The sequence below is a fragment of the Hyla sarda genome, chromosome 1 (assembly GCF_029499605.1).
Source record: "Hyla sarda isolate aHylSar1 chromosome 1, aHylSar1.hap1, whole genome shotgun sequence".
NCBI lineage: Eukaryota > Metazoa > Chordata > Amphibia > Anura > Hylidae > Hyla > Hyla sarda.
Window position 1 is genome coordinate 286,660,136 of NC_079189.1, and position 16,549 is coordinate 286,676,684.

General features: G+C 41.5%; 1 long non-coding RNA gene across 1 annotated transcript; it reads right to left on the reverse strand.

Annotated features, from left to right (window-relative positions):
• Positions 1–310: 310 nt before the first annotated feature.
• LOC130369384 (uncharacterized) lies at positions 311–13,560 on the reverse strand. Its single transcript, XR_008892736.1, has 3 exons — positions 13,478–13,560; positions 11,984–12,187; positions 311–466 (listed from the first exon to the last, which is right to left on the reverse strand). It is a non-coding gene; the product is annotated as an uncharacterized LOC130369384 (long non-coding RNA).
• Positions 13,561–16,549: the final 2,989 nt, after the last annotated feature.

Consider the following 16,549-nt stretch of genomic DNA (forward strand, 5'->3'; position numbering starts at 1 on the left):
AGTCTCACACAGTAGTATTACAGCCTTCTTTACACCACACAAGCTGGAAGCAGAGAGGGATGATCACTGTGATGTGTACTGTGAAGAAAAAAAAAAAAAAAAAAACGAATATTCGTAATTACGAATATATAGCGCTATATTCGCGAAATTCGCGAATTCGCGAATATGCGATATTCGCGAATAATATTCGAATTGCGAATATTCGCGAGCAACACTACTGGTCGCACATGCTCATTCGCAGCAATAGAAGTTATAGAAGGCTAAACTGTTTGTCTATAAAACACCAGGCTCAGCAGTGAGGTACCAGAACTGTACAATAGTGTGGAGACTTATTCTCTGCCAATCAGGGGTATACAGGTTGTACAGCCTAGAGTAGATGACAGAGGTGCAGGATGGGAATTGTCGTCTGTTACCCCCACAACCTACTGTTGTAGCCATGTCTACTCTTCCTTTGCTGAGAAGAATCCTATAGGGAGGAAAGGTATGACAAAAGGTAAGTATACCTGTTTAGGATGTAGGATTAGTGTTATATGGCAGCTTTGTGTATAATGACCCTGCAGCCTTCAGTTTTTCGTCTGAACTCAGGAATACCCCTTTGAAAGTGAGCACTGCCATAGCAGGTTTAACAGGAGTGTATTACAGGTTGACTGCATTTCTCATGACCTGCAGTGAAAGCTGTCATTTTGGGTCAATTCAGCATAATGTGGACAGAAAATACACATGTAATACATTTGTGTAAAACCAGCCTATGGCCTATAGGTGACAAGGTATAACAATTCAGACAGCTACTGACACTGAATGACAATTACTGACACTGAATGCTTGGATACTGACTGCTCTGGATCAGTGCACATTTGTTCCATTGACCCGGTCAAGTATAGGATCAGATCATAGGAAATACTTAAGCAGCAATGCATAGAAACATTATGCAACATGGTACACCATTCCTATCAAATTGTTGTTAATCTTAGCATGCCGGTTGCACTGGAAACTGGGATGACTTAATTTACATCTAGTAGATATTGGGACTATCCTTATACTTTATACAACACAACTGAGAGGACAATGTCTGACACGTTTCGCACCTAGGTGCTTAATCGTAGTCTACGATTAAGCACCTAGGTGCGAAACGCGTCAGTCATTGTCCTCTGTCAGGTGTTTCTGTTGGATTTTCTAAATAAAAGCAAGCTTTTACCTGCAAACCCAGCGCTGGACAATTCTTCTTTTTACTATTGTACAAAGCCAAGGGCGGGACCGGCGTGTCCTTGCGCAGGTGCTACGGATTTGTTCGAAGGGGTGAGAAGCATTACTTGTTGCTTTCTTAACAACTGATTCACTATCACAGGTACCCACCAGTATTAGATTGAAATGTCTCCTACATATGAGAGCTCCAAGCTTCACGCTACTTCCATTATTCCAAACGCCAATAGGGTAGACAGTGTATTATGCCGGTTAGTGCAGACATTATATCAGAAGTAACTCACCATCTGTAGTTGTTATTTTTCTTTGCATTTTTCTTTTTCATTGCATTTTCTTTTTTAAGTGTTTTCACAACTTTCGAGCACTACAAGTACTACTATCCTTATACGTCATGTTTTATCAAGGTCTTTGAAGATAGTGTTAACTTTAAAGGATTTCAGTCTTGCTAACATATCTAACAGAGGTGAAGCTGATAAGAAGCAGCAGAATTGATGTTAGCTGCCCTGGCCTACAGTTAATTATTATCTTGTATTATCTGAGATGTTCCAGATAAAGGTCATCATGAATTAGGTAAATTGGAATATGTAATTCTATGTGGGGAAGTGTATTCTAGAAGCCTGGAAAGCCCTGTTGTAGTGGAATGACTGTTTATCCTGACAAATGATACTAGAAGTCAATGGTATTATTAACAGTGCGAGAGTATAATAACCTTTCAATATATATTTTTTTTTAAATTTTAAAGATAATGCTTATATTTTAGTATATACACACTAAATAAATGTATAGAGAGAGAGAGAGAACGCGTTAGGCTGAATAGATTTTATGACATTGAAATGAAATGCAAAGTAAAACATTTTATTTTTCCTACTTTTCACTTGGATAGATTGTTGTACAGGGTGGGCCATTTATATGGATACACCTTAATAAAATGGGAAAGGTTGGTATATTAACTTCCTGTTTGTGGCACATTAGTATATGTGGGGGGGAAACTTTTTAAGATGGGTGCTGACCATGGCGGACATTTTGAAGTCGGCCATTTTGAATCCAACTTTTGTTTTTGCAATGGGAAGAGGGTCATGTGACACATCAAACTTATTGGGAATTTCACAAGAAAAACAATGATGTGCTTGGTTTTAACGTAACTTTATTCTTTCATGAGTTATTTACAAGTTTCTGACCACTCATAAAATGTGTTCAATGTGCTGCCCATTGTGTTGGATTGTCAATGCAACCCTCTTCTCCCACTCTTCACACACTGATAGCAACACCGCAGGAGAAATGCTAGCACAGGCTTGCTGGAAAAACTCAGGGAACGTGCCAGCTTTAGTGCATAAAGAGGGAAACACATCATCATGTAGCAATTTCGCATATCCAGTGGTCTTGAGGTTTCCATTGATGAAGAATGGCCCCACTATCTTTGAACCCCATATACCACACCATACCATCAATTTTTGTGTTCTGACAGTCTTGGAGGGATCTATCCAATGTGGGTTAGAGTCAGACCAATAGCGGTGGTTTTGTTTATTAACTTCATCATTCACATAAAAGTTTGCCTCATCACTGAACAAAATCTTCTGCGTAAACTGAGGGTCCTGTTCCAATTTTTGTTTTGCCCATTCTGCAGCACCTGAAACTACGGATACTGGAAGCCTGTGCTAGCATTTCTCCTGTGGTGTTGCTATCAGTGTGTGAAGAGTGGGAGAAGAGGGTTGCATTGACAATCCAACACAATGGGCAGCACATTGAACACATTTTATAAGTGGTCAGAAACGTGTAAATAACGAAACAATAAAGTTACGTTAAAACCAAGCACATCATTGTTTTTCTTGTGAAATTCCCAATAAGTTTGATGTGTCACGTGACCCTCTTCCTATTGAAAAACAACAGTTGGATTAAAAATGGCCGACTTCAAAATGGCCGCCATGGTCACCACCCATCTTGAAAAGTTTCCCCCCTCACATATACTAATGTGCCACAAACAGGAAGTTAACATCACCAACCATTCCCATTGTATTAAGGTGTATCCATATAAATGGCCCACCCTGTATTATGGAGGCCAGTGGGTTGGAGAATGTGATGTAGTAAATAGAGAGGCAGCCGTCAGTCTGCAGATTCCACTCCAGTCTTGTTGGGGGAGCTCTAGGAAACAAAGTTGAGCCTCACAAGTGATATCTCAGTCTTGAGAAGTGAAAGACAATGCTAAGGCTTGTGGGGACCATGTGAAGGGGACAATGTGAGAAGACACCTTTTGTAGCTGCAGTTTTTGTAATTCTGTTATTTGAGTGTCTTTTTTTTTTTTTTTCTTTCTTAATGGACCTTGATAAAAGTGTGGCAGGTAACCCAAGTGAGGTTGGTATTGAACTGAGTGTCTGGTAATTTATTAAGTGGGACAATTCATAAAGACAGCATGCCTGGATTTGCATAATCTGGTTTGCACATAAATGTACAACCAAGTGGGTGGAGCTTGGGTGTAAAGTGAGCGAGGAATGGGCATTACTTCCTATGATACTAAATTTATTACAATTTACACCAGAGAGCTAAAATAAATTGTAAGTAAAATCTACACTATCTTGGAGCTTGTGGAGATTTAAGAGTGGCATATGGGTCAGCCACTGCACTGCCAGAGAAACGATGGTCTACGTAAATTCCTCTTTATATATTTTGTATATGTCATTTCTGATGTGCACTAATAGCTGTAAAAAAAAACCAAAACCTAGCAGTAAAAACTGCAGAAAAAATAAATAAAAAATGCTTCAAAAAGAAGTGGCAGTTTTCTGTTTAGGTTTCCACTTGTTTTTTTCTAACCTTAAAGCGAATTGGGTAGAGCTGAAATATGATACACAACTTGTGGACACGGGTGGCACTGTTTTTGGAAGAATGTAGCAGCCATGATTTGTTTCAAAGTCTGACTTTATAAGTTTATTCCTCAAAATATGACTTTCTCCTTTATATGTGAATATACATAAACCATGTGTTACAATGAACTCTGGGGTAGAAAAATACATCAGTAACATTGGTTTTGTTTTATTAATTCTTGGCATCTGTTTGACTCTGTAGGATACCTACCACTATAATTAGAATTCTTATTTAAGTTCTTAAATTTAGCTATATTGTTTTTTATTATTTAATGTTTTATAAATGTAATATTGCTTTAATTGATATTTGTAGCCTGTGCTCCTCTCTACAAACCTATATAATTACTTTTACTTGGCATGGAAACATTTTGAGGGCAAAAGCCTGTGAGTCCCTAATTAAGAGATCTAGTCCTGGATTTCTACCATTCAGATGACTGACTACAATAAATTAGTCACTGACTTTGTTTGAAGGGCTGTCAGAAATAATTGCTTCATCAGCCTAACTGCATGGAATTAAAGCCAAACTGAAAGCATTAGCTCATGATAATTGCACTTTGCTAGGAATTATCTGCATGTCATGGATCGGTGTAGAGTACAGCCTTGCTGCTATGATTACTGTCTGTTTTGGTGGAAATTGAAGCCAATGTTTGTGATGCCGAAAAGAATCATTTATGAAATGAATCTTCAAAGAAATCACAGGAATAATCCCATAATTACTAATGTGTAACTGGCATGTCAATGACATATTAGTATTGCTGCAACAATTCTCTTTTGTTTAAACCTGAAATATTTAATGATTGTATTCTGGCCATATTCTGTATACTTTCTCATATGTGTATACATTATGTTCCTAAACAATATGTGCTATGTGTTATTTGCTTTTCATTATTGATGACATGCTTTTTTATGTACAATTGTAGAAAAACCTCAATCTTTGCCGTCACAACACGAGGTTGAATGTATATATATATATATAGAAATGGTCGAAAATGTTGGCACCCCAGAAATTCTTCTAGAAAAGGAAGTATTTCTCACAGAAAAGGATTGCAGTAACACGTTTACTATACACGTTTATTCCCTTTGTGTGTGTTGGAACTCAAAAAACGGAGGAAAAAAAGCAAATTGGACATAATGTCACACAAAACTCCAAAAATGGCCTGGAAAAAATTATTGGCACCCTTAACTTAATATTTGGTTGCACACCCTTTGGAAAAAATTACTGAAATTAGCTGCTTCCTATAACCATCAATAAGCTTCTTACACCTCTCAGCCGGAATGTTGGACCACTCTTCCTTTGCAAACTGCTCCAGGTCTCTCTTATTGGAAGGGCGCCTTTTCCCAACAGCAATTTTAAGATCTCTCCACAGGTGTTCAATGGGATTTAGATCTGGACTCATTGCAGGCCACTTCAGAACTCTCCAGCGCTTTGTTGCCATCCATTTCTGGGTGCTTTTTGACATATGTTTTGGGTCATTGTCCTGCTGGAAGACCCAAGATCTTGGACGCAAACCCAGCTTTCTGACACTGGGCTGTACAGTGCAAACCAAAATCCGCTGGTAATCCTCAGATTTCATGATGACTTGAACACACACAAGGCACCCAGTGCCAGAGGCAGCAAAACAACCCCAAAACATCATTGAACCTCCGCCATACTTCACTGTAGGTACCTTGTTCTTTTCTTTGTAGGACTCACTCCGTTTTCGGAATCATGTGCTTTACCAAAAAGCTCTGTCTTGGTCTCATCTGTCCAAAATACATTTTCCCAGAAGGATTTTGGCTTACTCAAGTTCATTTTGGCAAAATGTAGTCTTGCTTTTTTATGTCTCCATGTTAGCAGTGGGGTCCTTCTGGGTCTCCTGCCATAGCGTTTCATTTCATTTAAGTAATGACGGATAATTTGCGCAGACACTGATGCTCCCTGAGCCTGCAAGACAGCTTGAATATCTTTGGAACTTGTTTGGGGCTGCTTATTCCCCATCCGGACTATCCTGCGTTGACACCTTTCATAAATTTTTCTCTGCTGTCACACCCAGGGAGATTAACTACAGTGCCATGGGTTTCAAAGTTCTTGATAATGTTGCGCACTGTGGAGAAAGGCAAATCTAGACCTCTGGAGATAGACTTTTAACCTTGAGATTATTTATATGTTGTCCATACTTAGTGTGGCACACACAGACACACAATGCAAAGACTAAGTGAACTTCTCTCCTTTTTATTTGCTTTAAGGTGGTATTTTTATATTGCCCACACCTGTTACTTGCCCCAGGTGAGTTTAACCCCTTCAGGACGGAGCCCATTTTGGCCTTAAGGACCGGAGCGTTTTTTGCACATCTGACCACTGTCACTTTAAACATTAATAACTCTGGAATGCTTTTAGTTATCATTCTGATTCCGAGATTGTTTTTTCGTGACATTTTCTACTTTAACATAGTGGTAAATTTTTGTCGATACTTGCATCCTTTCTTGGTGAAAAATCCGTAAATTTGATGAAAAATTTAAAAATTTAGCATTTTTCTAACTTTGAAGCTCTCTGCTTGTAAGGAATATGGATATTACGAATACATTTTTTTTTGGTTCACATATACAATATGTCTACTTTATGTTTGCATCATAAAATTGACGTGTTTTTACTTTTGGAAGACACCAGAGGGCTTCAACGGTCAGCAGCAATTTTCCGATTTTTCACAAAATTTTCAAACTCAGTATTTTTCAGGGACCAGTTCAGGTTTGAAGTGGATTTGAAGGGTCTTCATATTAGAAATACCCCATAAATGACCCCATTATAAAAACTACACCCCCCAAAGTATTCAAAATGACATTCAGTCAGCGTTTTAACCCTTTAGGTGTTTTACACGAATAGCAGCAAAGTGAAGGAGAAAATTCACAATCTTCATTTTTTACACTCACATGTTCTTGTAGACCCAATTTTTGAATTTTTACAAGGGGTAAAAGGACAAAATTTTTACTTGTATTTGTAGACCAATTTCTCTCGAGTAAGCACATACCTCATATGTCTATGTAAAGTGTTCAGCGGGCGCAGTAGAGGGCTCAGAAGGGAAGGAGCGACAAGGGGATTTTGGAGAGTACGTTTTTCTGAAATGGTTTTTGGGGGGCATGTTACCTTTAGGAAGCCCTTATGGTGCCAGAACAGCAAAAAAAAAACCACATGGCATACCATTTTGGAAACTAGACCCCTCGGGGAATGTAACATGGGATAAGGTGAACCTTAATACCCCACAGGTGTTTCACGACTTTTGCAAATGTAAAAAAAAAAAAATAATTTTTACCTAAAATGCTTGTTTTCACAAAAATTTTTTATTTTTAAAAAGGGTAATAGCAGAAAATACCCCTAAAAATTTGAAGCCCAATTTCTCCCGATTCAGAAAACACCCCATATGGGGGTGAAAAGTGCTCTGCTGGCGCACTACAGGTCTCGGAAGAGAAGGAGTCACATTTGGCTTTTTGAACGCAAATTTTTCTCTGGGGGCATGCCGCATTTAGGAAGCCCCTATGGTGCCAGGATAGCAAAAAAAACCCCACACGGCATACCATTTTGGAAACTAGACCCCTCGGGGAACGTAACAAGGGGTTAAGTGAACCTTTATACCCCACAGGTGTTTCACGACTTTTGCATATGTAAAAAAAAAAATTTTTTTTTACCTAAAATGCTTGTTTTCCCAAAAATTTTACATTTTTAAAAAGGGTAAAAGCAGAAAATACCCCCCAAAATTTGTAACACAATTTCTCCCGAGTACGGCGATACCCCATATGTGACCCTAAACTGTTGCCTTGAAATACGGCAGGGCTCCAAAGTGAGAGCGCCATGCGCATTTGAGGCCTAAATTAGGGATTGCATAGGGGTGGACATAGGGGTATTCTACGCCAGTGATTCCCAAACAGGGTGCCTCCAGCTGTTGCAAAACTCCCAGCATGCCTGGAAAGTCAACGGCTGTCCGACAATACTGGGAGTTATTTTACAACAGCTGGAGGCTCCGTTCTGGAAACAGTGGCGTACCAGACGTTTTTCATTTTTATTGGGGAGGGGAGGGGGGCTGTGTAGGGGTATGTGTATACATAGTGTTTTTTACATTTTATTTTATTTTTTGTGTTAGTGTAGTGTTTTTAGGGTACAGTCGCACGGGCGGGGGTTCACAGTAGTTTCTCGCTGGCAATTTGAGCTGCAGCAGAAAGTTTGCGGCAGCTCAAATTTGCAGCCAGATACTTACTGTAATCCTCCACCCATGTGAGTGTACCCTGTACGTTCACATTGGGGGGGGGGGGGGGGGACATCCAGCTGTTGCATAACTACAACTCCCAGCATGCCCGTTGGCTGTCGGTGACTGCTGAGAGTTGCAGTTTTGCAACAAATGTAGGCACACTGGTTATGTATCACTGAGTTTGTGACCTAACTCAGTGTTTCACAACCAGTGTGCCTCCAGCTGTTGCAAAACTACAACTCCCAGCATGTACGGTGCATGGTGTACGGTGACTGCTGAGAGTTGTAGTTTGCAACAGCTGGAGGCACACCGGTCGTGAAACACTGAGTTAGGTAAAAAAAAACTCTGAGTTTCACAACCAGTGTGCCTTCAGCTGTTGCAAAACTACAACTCTCAGCAGTCACCGACAGCCAACGGGCATGCTGGGAGTTGTAGTTATGCAAACAGAAGATGCACCACTACAACTCCCAGCATGCACTTTAGCTGTTTGTGCAAGCTGGGAGTTGTAGTTAGACAACAGCTGAAGGTACACTTTTCCATAGAAAGAATGTGCCTCCAGCTGTTGCAAAACCATAAGTCCCAGCATGCCCATAAGGGAATGCTGGGAGTTGTGGTGGTCTGCCTCCTGCTGTTGCATAACTACAGCTACCAGCATGCCCTTTTTGCATGCTGGGAGCTGTTGCTAAGCAACAGCAGGAGGCTGTCACTTACCTCCAACGATCCAGACGCTGCAGGTCAGTCCCGCCGCCGCAGCTGCTCCTGGGGCCCCGATCCCAACAGGGGCGCCGGGGATCGGGGTCCCCAGCACCCGGGGTGCACGTCCCGCACCCGCTCACGTCCTCCGGAAGAGGGGCGGAGCGGGTGCGGGAGTGACACCCGCAGCAGGCGCCCTGATTGGTTGGCCGACGAATCAGGGCGATCGTGAGGTGGCACCAGTGCCACCTCACCCCTGCAGGCTCTGGCTGTTCGGGGCCGTCAGAGACGGCCCCGAACAGCCAGTAATTCCGGGTCACCGGGTCACTGGAGACCCGATTGACCCGGAATCGCCGCAGATCGCTGGACTGAATTGTCCAGCGATCTGCGGCGATCGCCGACATGGGGGGGCATAATGACCCCCCTGGGCGATATGCCGGGATGCCTGCTGAACGATTTCAGCAGGCATCCGGCTCCGGTCCCCAACCGGCTAGCGGTGGGGGCCGGAATTCCCACGGGCGTATGGATACGCCCTCGGTCCTTAAAGGGGTACTCTGGTGAAAATCTTTTTTCTTTTAAATCAACTGGCGGCAGAAAGTTAAACATATTTGTAAATTACTTCTATTAAAAAATCTTAATCCTTCCAGTACTTATTAGCTGCTGAATGCTACAGAGGAACTTCCTTTCTTTTTGGAACACTGATGACATCACGAACACAGTGCTCTCTGCTGACATCTCTGTCCATTTTAGCAACCATGCAACCATTGTCCCACTAAGGACAACAATAAATAAAGCGTCATTATTATAATAACATCAGCAGGGAGAACTGTGCTCGTGATGTCATCAGAGAGCATTCCAAAAAGAAAAGAATTTCTTCTGTAGTATTCAGAAGCTAATAAGTACAGGAAGGATTAAGATTTTTTTATAGAAGTAATTTACAAATATGTTTAACTTTCTGCCACCAGAAAAAAGGTTTTCACCGGAGTACCCCTTTAAGGACTCGGGATTCAGGGCGTATCCATACGCCCGATGTCCTGAAGAGGTTAAGGGTACATTCCCACACGGCGTATTTGCTGCTGCGTATTTTATTTTCTCTGTTGAAGTCAATGGGTAGGAAAATACGCAGCACCAAATACGCAGCAAATACGCAGCAAAATACGCCGTGTGGGAACGTACCCTAAGGGAGCATCCCATGCTTGAAACAATTTTATTTTCCCACAATTTTGAAAGGGTGCCAATAATTTTGTCCAGACCATTTTTGGAGTTTGGTGTGACATTATATAATTAGCTCTTTTTCCTCTCTTTTTTTTTTGTTTAGTTCCAATACATACAAAGGGAATAAACGTGTATAGTAAAACATGTGTTACTGCAATCCTTTTCTGTGAGAAATACTTAATTGTCTAGAAAAATTTCAGGGGTGCCATGACTATGTGTGTGTGTGTATATATATATATATATATATATATAGTGTTTATAGAACATGCACAAAATGTTAATTTAAAAGAAAATCCATTTATGACTGCATATATTCTGAAAATATAAATCACATATAAAGTTAAAACTAATAATTCACTTTAAATCTATCTAACTATATAGTATATTATGTATTCATTTACTTATTTATCGCATGGACTATCAGATTGGGGGAGGTTTTTTGACAGACAGTGACATTTAATGTTTTGTTTTGTTTTTTAAACATAAAGCATGCCCTGAAATAGTTATGAAGTTTATACCTAAATTCAGATGACCATATTCTTTTTAGGCTAGGATTCCACTTGGTTTTTTTTCTGGCAGTTTTTGGATTTCTGCCACTGCAGTTTTTGAGCCAAAGTCAGAAGTGGATCCATAAGGGAGGAGAAGTATAAGTCCTTCCTTTATATGTCCTATTCCTTTTGAATACACTTCTGGCTTTGGCTCAAAAACTGCAGTGGCAGTATTCCAAAAACTGGCAGAAAAAAAAACAAGTGGAATCCTAGCCTTACAAAGGTATCTATCTATCTATCTATCTATTTGAAAGAATAGAGATTCTAAGATTGATGCTAAGAAGGGTTGTAATATTATGATTTCTGACAAGGCAGTTGCCATGGAAGGTCCCATTAAAACCAGGGGACAAAGGGAGATGAAAATGGTTCAACCCAAGTTGCCCTCCAAAAAATAATTAGGGACCATAAATGTCTCCTATACTGAATTGTTTATTTTATCTCCCTCGGCAGCACAGAATCTCACCAGAATCATTATACCAGCACCCTGGTTTGTTTTCACAGTCCTCTGGGGTATATCTGGTGGACCTGAGGAAGGCACAGTACAGTGCCAAAATGCATTGTCCAAATTGTACAAAATAAAACTACATGTTGTCCTGTGCTTGCTTGTGGTCATAATTACCTTTACACTGAACAGCGCCTCCTAGACCACTTTTTGCTTGGTTTCTTCCATCCCTCTTTTGTTTATCCATTCCATCTGGGAGTAGGATAGGGTCGGAGTGCAGCAGCTCTATCATCCCATCTGGTCCCAATATTTGAGTTGAACCTGCCACTTTTTCAACTCTTTAAGGTCAGTATATTACTTTGGTGTGGTGGAGGTTTTGCACACCAACTGATATACTACACAAGGGAGCACCCCCTGTTTGTTTTTTTCCTCTCTCCAACTCTTTCTTAGAGAGACAGATTTTATTAAAAAAAAGGTTGAGACGTTGATGGCAACAGTTGGCACTCTTGTATATGTCCATTTCTCATGGTCAAGAACTATATGCAGTTAGAGAAGCTATTTGTTCAGATTTTTTTTACACACAATACTAATTATATCTTATCGCTTCTTGAGTTGAGTTGGCCTCGCTGGAGGAAACACACATTTATATGTCGCACCACTTCGGCCATGTGCTGGGATGGTGGCGATACATACATGATGTGTTTCTCATCTGGATGGGCACTGAGGCACAACTACTGTATATGACTTTTATACATTTGCAAACATCTAACTCATCTTAACGTTCTCTAGGGAATATATTCAATTTCTTGATACCTTGGTATTGATTACAAATGATCATTTTGTCACAGATTTTTCCACCTAATCCCCTAATTCTTCATTTGATTAGTTGCTATCTCCTTCTTATGCTACATTACTTCCCCATCAGTCAGATGTTGTAGGCACGATGCTTCATTAGCCAGGATGATAATGTTCAACCAGCTCTGGACAAGATGGTTTCCAAATTTTTACAGCGTTATCCTAGATTGTTGGTCCAATGTAAAAAACAAGTTAATTTCATGGACAGAGAAGGTCTGAGCCATAACAAGCCAAAAAATGAGTCTGTCCCACTCAACGTTTGTTTCAATCTATTACAACCTGTTATCACAGATTGCACGTGTGATAAACAAATACTGGAATATATTACGACAAATTATCCTGAAATACCAGAAATTCTAACTGAATTGTCCTGACATCAGAAATTCTAACTACTCCACTGATCTCCTACAAAATACCTTCCAATTTAAGCGACTGACTGGTACAGCCATACATTTCATTTAAAAACAAAACAAGGGTTCCATGCTTGTAACTGCATCCCATGTCCTAGGATGTTGAAAGGCTCTGCCTTCAGACACCCCTTTAACCACAAAGAAAACAAAATCAGACATTACTTAACACGAATGTCTAGTTTTATTGTTTATATACTTCTATGTCTATGCCAACTTATCTATGTAGGCGAAACCTCAAGCAAAATTAAGGTCCACTTTAACCAACATAGACAGACTATGAGGAAATGCTGTTTGGATCTCCCTGTCTCGTTGAGGTCAAAGAAGGTGACCTGAAATTTGTTCTTGTTGATCACATACCTGTCCTGAAGAGGAGGGGGGACCGCATCATGATGCTGCTATGATGTTTAGTCTTCCTCTTGGGATGTACTTCCTCTGCCCTTTAGCTGAGTTGTGGCTGCACACTGACTTGCATGTGTTATTATTGTAGTGATGCTGGATTGCGTCTGTTTTTTTTCTAAAAGAAGGTTCCTGTCACTGTTCTGGCTCAGCCCCCCTTTATAAGAGGGGCAGTCATTACAATCTCTCTCTTATCTCTCTGGATCCTGAGGCACAGTAAAGACCAGACGTCTCAGAGCTAATGTCCATCATATCTGGAGGCCTCAAGCTTACCTACAGCCACATGCCAGTAAGTCAAGTCTTCTATGTCAAGTCTATAGTCAAGTCAAGTCTATTATAGCCAGCGTGGCTGTCCTAAAGTCTGTCAAAGTCACTACAAGTCCCAGCAAGCTGCGAGGTCCTTCTGTGTTACTGGCCACCTCTCTGGGATCCTGGCCTAGCTGTAAAGACTGTTTCCATCTGTCTACCTCATTAAAGCTACCGTTAACCCTAACCTTGTCTTGGACTATTATTGCCCTACCTAACCTTGGGATAGCGGTACTGCCGTTTGGATGGTTACCGGGAAAACCACGCCCTGATGTCATGAACATTTAGGGGTTAATAACACCTTTCCCCTGGGCTACAATATCTGCCCCATGCACCTCACCTTTGCACCCCGAGACACCACATAACGGCCTCCTTCTGCCAAGTATGGAAGCCTATGAGGTTCAGCCATAAGCTGAGTCTCACAGGCGAACTGTCAGTCTATATTGACAGTTATACTATACTGCAGTACAGATGTACTGCAGTATAGTATGACAGCAATCAGAAGTAAAAAGTATCAAAATAAAATGTTTTTCAATAAAGTATAAAAAATACATAAATGCACTCTTCCCAATAAAGCCCTATATTATTACAGAAAAAAAACTAAGTATAGCCACGTTCGTAACAATTTGTGCTTTAAAAGTATAATGTTATTTTTTTTATCCCGCATGATGAATGCCATAAAAAAATAAATAAATAAAAAAAGCACAATAATTGCTCACTTTGGTCACCTTGCCTCCAAAAAAGTGGAATAAATAAGGCACCAATAAGAAGTACAACTTGACCCGAAAAAATTAGCCCTCACATAATGCAGTCATATGAAAAGTGAAAAAAAGTTATGGTTGTCAGAACAAGGCAACACAAAAAAAGGGGAAAAAACACCCACAAAAAACAATATAAATTGAGTGTCATACTGACACACAGAATATAGATAAGATAATTTTCACCACACAGTGTACGCCATAAATGCAATGTCAAAAATTTCTAATCTAAAAAGAAAGCATTTTTAAAAATTTTCACAATATTTTGTTTTTCATAAAATTAACAAAATTGTACCAAAGGATAGGGGATAAGATGTCAGATCACTGCGGTCCCGTTGTGGGGGAGCCCCGAGATCGCCGCTGCAGCACTGCGCTATCATTACTGCACAAAGCGAGTTCGCTCTGCACGTAATGACGGGCAATACAGGGGCCTGAGCATCATTACGTCCCGGCTCCACCCCTCGTGATGTCACGGCCCGCCCCCTCAATACAAGTCTGGGAGGGGGTGTGGCGGTGTCACGAGGGGCGGAGCCATGATGTCACGCTGCTCCGTCCCCTGTATCGCCCGTCATTACGCACAGAGCGAACTCGCTCTGTGCAGCAATGATAGCGCAGTGCCGCAACAGCGATCCCAGGGGCTCCCCAGCAGCGATCTGATAGGGGAGGGGGGAGGTGGGGGAGAGGGGAGTGGGGGGAGAGTGGGGGCAGTGGGGGGGGGAGTGGGGGCAGTGGGGGGGGAGTGGGGGGAGAGGGGAGTGGGGGGAGAGGGGAGTGGGGGCAGTGGGGGGAGAGTGGGGGGAGAGGGGAGGTGGGGGAGAGTGGGGGGGAGAGGGGAGTGGGGGGAGGTGGGGGGGAGTGGGGGGAGAGGGGGAGTGGGGGGAGAGGGGAGTGTGGGGGGAGTGGGGGGTAGAGTGGGGGAGAGGGGAGGGGGGGTAGAGTGGGGGGAGAGGGGGGGAAGAGTGGGAGGAGAGGAGATATTGACACCCGTGTATTCAATTCAGCATAAAAACAAGTTAAAATCAACAACAATCATAGGAATCATGGTCGTTCAGTCCTAGGGGTCCAAGCACATTGCATCTAATTATTCATCTTATTTCGATCTGTACAAGGTAACCGTCTCTGTTCACACGTAAGAGCAAACTCACTCTGTGTGTAATGACGGGCGATACTGGGCCCGGAGCATTGTAACATCATGGCTCCACCCCCTCGTGCCGTCATGGCCTAACCCATCGTGATGTCACTGTCCGCCCCCCTCAATACAAGTCTATGGGAGGGGGCGTGGTGGCCATCAAGCCCCCTCCCATAGACTTGCATTGAGGGGGCAGACCGTGATGTCATGAGGTGGTGGGGCCGTGATGTTGCAATGCTCCGATCCCTGTATCGCCCGTCATTACAAACAGAACAAGTTTGCTCTGTGCAGTGATGACCGCAGGGTGCCCCAGTGGCTGGACCCCCGCGATCAGATATTTATCCCCTATCCTTTGGATGAGAGATAAGATGTCTAGGGGTGGAGTACCCCTTTAAGAGGAGTATTATTGAATGAGAATGTAACTTGTTTCTTTTTTTTTTGTCGTGTTCCTGTGTTGTTTTTGGGGTTTGAGTAAATTTAGTAATTTAAATTTTTCTGCTTTTTGGTTTGCCTCTTGTATGATGTGTTCTGGGTGTTGTCTTACTCTCAGCCATATTTTGAGTTCCTCAGCCTGTTCCTTATACTCTTTTTCTGTACTGTTGATACATTTAAATGGGCACTCTCATTAAAAAATGTTTTGCTATTGCACTCCTTATGGTACATAAAAAATCTTACTAATGTACTTTGTTTTAAAAAAAAAAAAGTTTTCTATGCCTTATTTGTGTTTAAAAAAGCTGCCACTAGGTGTCTCCCTACCTTTTTAGAGCATATTTCCCCCTATCCTTTGCACAGACTTTGGACTCCTGCTGGCCTGGCAGAAGTCTAAAAACAGGAAATGCTTAGGGTGTGTGTGTGCAGCTCATCTCACTCACTGAACTTCTCTGGGCTGTGTATAGCGAGGAAGGAAGTGAGGGAGGAAGTTCTCCCCTGTATGGCTTCAGATGATGTCACACCTGCTGGGTAACACCCCTTCCCGTTCTGTGGATCTGACTGAGCAGAAAATACATAGCAATATCAAGGTAGAAAATGAACAAATAATAAAAATAAAGGCTGTGGATGGTTTATCATGATGGGGGCAGTGAACTGGGAGGATTTTAAAATGTAACAAATCATGAGAGGTGCTCTTTAATTCTAATAAATTGACTACATGGCAATCCTTTCTTTGCATGATACGGATTTGAACTATGGAAGTGAAGTAAAGTGCTCCTCGCTATTTCTTCTCTATACCCTATTATTGACAATCATTCTCTATCTTGATTATAGTGTCAAGGAATTCTATTTGTGTGTCACTAGTTGTAGCTAGTGTTGCTCACGAATATTCGCAATGCGAATTTTATTCGCGAATATCGCATATTCGCGAATATTTGCGAATATAGCACTATATATTCGTAATTACGAATATTCGTTTTTTTTTTTCCCACAGTACACATCACAGTGATCATCCCTCTCTGCTTCCAGCTTGTGTGGTGTAAAGAAGGCTCTAATACTACTGTGTGAGACTGGTGTGCGAATTTTCGCTTATGCT